This window comes from Olea europaea, chromosome 18, assembly GCF_002742605.1.
Source record: "Olea europaea var. sylvestris chromosome 18, O_europaea_v1, whole genome shotgun sequence".
In the NCBI taxonomy this organism is placed as follows: Eukaryota; Viridiplantae; Streptophyta; class Magnoliopsida; order Lamiales; family Oleaceae; genus Olea; species Olea europaea.
In genome coordinates this window covers 11,425,671-11,430,986 of record NC_036254.1, presented here as the reverse complement: position 1 = coordinate 11,430,986, position 5,316 = coordinate 11,425,671, and positions in this window count along the sequence as shown.

Genomic DNA, 5,316 nt, shown 5'->3' with positions numbered 1-5,316 from the left:
TTTTGATTGGGCCTGATTTAAAACAGATAAATGATATTAAAGATATCTTTGGTGCTGAATTTGAAATGAAAAATTTGGGGCATGCTAAAAGGATATTGGGAATGGATATACTTAGAAAAAGAGCACAATCTATTTTGATTTTGAAACAATCAGCTTATACAGAAAAAGTTTTATCCATGTTTTCAATGCATGAATCAAAATCTGTGTCTTTGCCTTTAGCTAGTCATTTCAAATTAAGTAAAGAGCAATGCCCAATTGATGAATCTGATATAAGGTACATGGAAAAGGTTCCATATGCTAATGCTGTAGGGTCTATAATGTATACCATGGTCTGTACCAGACCTGATGTGGCTCATGCAATCAGCACTTTAAGTAGATTTATGGCTAATCCTGGTCCCGAACATTGGGAAGCACTTAAGTGGTTACTTAGGTACTTAAAAGGCACATCTAGTATAGGATTAGTATATAAAAAGGGTAATGAAGGAATGATACTTAAAGGCTTTGTGGATGCTGATTTTGCTGGTGATAGGGACCATAGAAAGTCCACTTCTGCCTATATGTTCACACTTTGTGGTACCTGTGTGAGTTGGAAGTCCCAATTACAGCCTATAGTTGCTTTATCAACCACAGAGGCTGAGTATGTAGCTGCCACAGAAGCTGTGAAGGAAGCTTTGTGGCTTAAGGGACTATTATCTGAAATTAGGATGTTAAATGAACCTGTGATTGTTTATTTAGATAGCCAAAGTGCAATACACTTGTGTAAGAAACCTGTTTTTCATGAAAGAACTAAACACATAGATGTAAAGTTACATTTTATTAGAGATGTTGTCTCAAATGAATCTGTTCTTCTTGAAAAAATTCCTACACAGTACAATCCATCAGACATGGGGACAAAGGTATTGCCTCTTTCTAAGTTTAAATCATGTTTGGCACTTTTGAATATTGATACAGGTTAATTCTTTAAATGCAGGTACAACTTGGTGTCAATAGGAGGGCTGCAAGTGCTCAGAAATCCCATTGGCATCAAGGTGGAGGTTGTTGGGCTGTGATGACCAATGACCTTTTCTGGGCTGTGATGACAAATGGGCTAAAGCCCAATAACTGTTTTAACAATTTAGGCTCTTGCCCAATAACATGACCCGATCCGCCCCGACCCAATGGTAGATAAAACGTGTTTTGGCGTGGCATATTTTAATGCAGCCAAACACGCCTTTCTTCAGTTATATGGATGCCTCCTGACCGTCGGATTAAATTTGATCTAAGGGTGCTTTTTGTTAATATATATACTTGGCCCCTTTTGCCCTAATTCACTTGAACCGTCATTTTCCCTTCTCTCCAGCTGCGGCTGAGGTTCGAGAGTCTTCCATACCCTCTCTTCTTCTTCATGAGAATCCAATCTCTGATTGGATCTGGTTTCTGTGTGATTCCGTCTTTGTGATATATAATACTGTGTGTATTGGAGAGTTTGGTGTGTGATTTTACCCCTTGTGGTTTCCTTTAACTGATAGAGGAAAACCTTAGGGTTTGGGGCGATCGGTGTGGGTCATACAGAAGGGTACAATCCTGTATTTTCTTGAGTCTGAGCCCTATTCTAGAAAGGAACTTCATCTTGATGCCGTGTGGTTTGAGTTCTCTGTGAACGTCTGGAGGATTTCATTTTCTGCCTCATTTTTTCTTGTAATCTTTCTTGTTTATTTATGTGGTTTTGTACTGATAGTTTGTTGTAACAAACTATAATCCCCAGTGCAACCCTTCTGCCTGTGGCAGCATTCCTGTTGGGAAAACACCTTCCAAAGATAGCCCAAGATCAAACTAAGCTTGACAATGTGAAAAATTCCAAACCACTTCAAGAACAAGAAAATGAGGAAGAAATGATTTCAATGGAATAAATGAAGAACAATGTATTTGGATTACTTGAACAAGCCTCAAGTTAATCCCCAAGAAAGAAAATAACTTTGAATATATACTGTTGGGAAAACACCTCCCAAAGATAGCCCAAAGATCAAACAAAGTTGACAATGTGAAAATTTCCAAACCACTTCAAGAACAAGAAAATGAGGAAGAAATGATTTCAATGGAATATATGAATAACAATGTATTTGGATTGCTTGAACAAGCCTCAAGTTAATCCCTAAGAAAGAAAATAACTTTGAATTTATACCAAAGATGAACAACCTTCAATCTTGTAAAATTCTCTCCAAGTTTTCTCTCTTTTCCTCTCTTATTTTCGGGTGCAAGGGTTGTGTTGTTGAAAGAGGGAAAAATTGGCAATATATATACCTATCGGGGCGCCTAAGCGCCATATTTCTGATTTCCTCCAGCACTCGGGGTGCCTAGGCGCCACTTGACTGGCGCCTAGGCGCCAACTTACTGCCAGATTTGGCAGTCGAGGCGCCTAGGCGCCCACTCCAGCGCCTAGGCACTGCACCTCTTCTCAGCTTCTCTTCTTGCTTCTCTTCCTGCTTCTTCTCAGCTTCTCTTCTCACAATTCTCCACCTCGTACATCATTTGATAGACCTCAAATTATGGACGAACACAAGGAGAAGTAGCAAGCACCAAAACTCGGCTGCACCATTCAAACCATGATTGCCTACGTACCCAAAACTCGAGATCATGCCTCCTAGTTCACCTCCACCTTCATATACTCTCCACCTCATTTCAACCTCGCCCCGAAGGGCCATGCCCACATGGACATATCAACACGGACTAATGTGAAGCAAGTCCAAGCAATGTTAAAACTTGCTACCCGTTACCACTTTGGTTAACATGTCAGCTGGGTTCTCATTTGTGTGTACCTTCGAGAGTGAAATATCACCTTCCTCTATGACATCACGCACAAAATGATACCTGACGTCGATATGCTTGGTTCGAGCATGATGAACCTGCTTTTTAGCCAAGTGAATCGCACTATGGCTATCACACCATAAGTCCACACAATCCTGCTCAATCCCCAAATCATCTAGAAGACCCCACAACCACAATGCTTCCTTCACTCCCTCTGCCATGGCCATATACTCGGCCTCTGTAGTAGAAAGAGCAACTGTAGTCTGTAGCATCGATCGCCAACTAACTGGGGCACCATGTATACAAAACACATATCCAGTAGTAGATCGTCGTCTATCTAGGTCACCTGCATAATCCGAGTCCACAACCCACTTATATGACATGCATCTCCACCAAAACATAAACCCGTATCCGCGGTACCTTTTAAGTACCTCAGGATCCACTTCACAGCTTTCCAGTGTGCCTTTCCCGGATTCGCCATGAATCTACTGACCATACTAACCGCCTGTGAAATATCTGGGCGTGTACACACAATGGCATACATCAAACTGCCAACTGCACTAGCATAAGGCACACGATCCATGCGTACCTTTTCTTCCGCTGTAGTAGGAGACTATTTACCAGAGAGCCTGAAATGAGGAGCCAATGGAGTTACCACTGGCTTTACACCTTGCAACCCGAACCTAGCAATAACCCGCTCAATGTAGCCTTTCTGACTCAAGAACATTCGACGGTTCGTCCTCTCTCTTCTAATCTCCATACCCAGTATTTTCCTAGCAGCCCCCATATCCTTCATCTCAAACTCTTTACCAAGTTGAGATTTCAACTTATCTATCTCTACCTTACTTTTCGAAGCGATAAGCATGTCATCCACATACAATAGAAGATAGATATAGTTACCTCTCCGAAGTTTTCGAATATAAACACAACAGTCATACTCCCTTCTGGAGAAACCATGCTTTAGCATGAAGGAGTCAAATCGCTTGTACCACTACCGAGGAGATTGCTTCAATCCATATAGTGATTTTCTCAAGCGACATACCTGACGTTCCTTATCCTCAACCTTGTAGCCCTCAGGTTGATTCATATAGATTTCCTCATCCAAGTCCCCGTGCAAGAAGGCGATTTTGACATCGAGTTGTTCCAGCTCAAGATCATGATGAGCAACAATACTCAATAGCACCCGAATGGAAGTGTGCTTGACCACCGGAGAAAAGATCTTATTGTAGTCAACTCCCTCTCTTTGTGTAACCTCGCTTTGAATCTTGTACCACCGAGCTTGGTAGGATCCTCCTTCTTTTTATACAACCACTTGCAACCAATAGCTTTCTTACCTATGGGCAATGGGACAACCTCCCATGTTTGGTTCTAGTAAAGTGATTCCATCTCTTCCTCCATTGCCGCCAACCAACTCTCGCTATTGTTGTTTAAAATAGCTTCCTTGAAAGTGGTAGGCTCATCATCCTCCACTGAGAGTGCATACTCAACCAAATTTGTCTGCCCATAGTGCCTCAAAGGCTCGTTTGACCCCAACTTTAGAACTTGCTTGTAAGTACGGCGTGGCCTAGAGGAAGCCAAGTTATCTGTAAGCTGCTGTTGTTGCTGTGCCTGTACATTCTCTTGTTGAACCGCCTCTTGTTCAAGTGCATCATCACTCTCATCTTGAGTGTCTGTTTGATGCTCCTCTTGAACATGCCTAGAATCAGGTTGATCTCTAGGTTCTATGTCAACAACTTGAGACATTGTAGTCTCAATATCATCACCACCGGGCACTGTAGCTTTCAACGAAGCTATCATGGAGTTCTCATCAAAAGTAACATCTCTGCTGATTATGAACTTAGAATCCTCTACACACCAAAGGCGATAGCCTTTAACACCTGCTGCATACCCCCAAGAATATAGCCTTCTTGGCCCTCGCATCGAGCTTTCCCTCGTTGACATGATAGTAGGATGTGCATCCGAATGTTCTGAGTTTCTCATAATCTGCATGTTCTCCTGTCAATACCCTATAAGGTACAACTCCATCTAACCTTGAATGTGGAGGCCGGTTCACTATGTAGCAAGCATTTGCAACCGACTCTGCCCACCATTCTCTGCCCAAACCAGCATAGGATCGCATACACATCGATTTCTCTCGAAATGTGCGATTCAGTCTTTCCGCGACCCCATTCTGTTGCGGTGTATTTCTTACTGTCCAGTGTCTCACAATGCCTTCCTTACCACAAAACTCCTTGAAAGCACCATATGTATACTCCGTACCGTTATCAGATCTCAGTGTCTTCAATTTCTTTCCTGTTCTATTTTCAACCATTGCTTTCCACTTCTTGAAAGTGTCGAATACCTCATTCTTATGCTTCAAAAAATAAATCCAAGCATATCTAGAATAATCATCAACATATGTAACAAAATACTTGGAACCACCTTTGGAAGTGACAGAAGCTAGACCCCATACATCCGTGTGCACATAGTCAAGAATGCCTCTGCTTCTATGTTTGCTACACTGGAACTGAACTCAGTGTGCTTTACCGTACA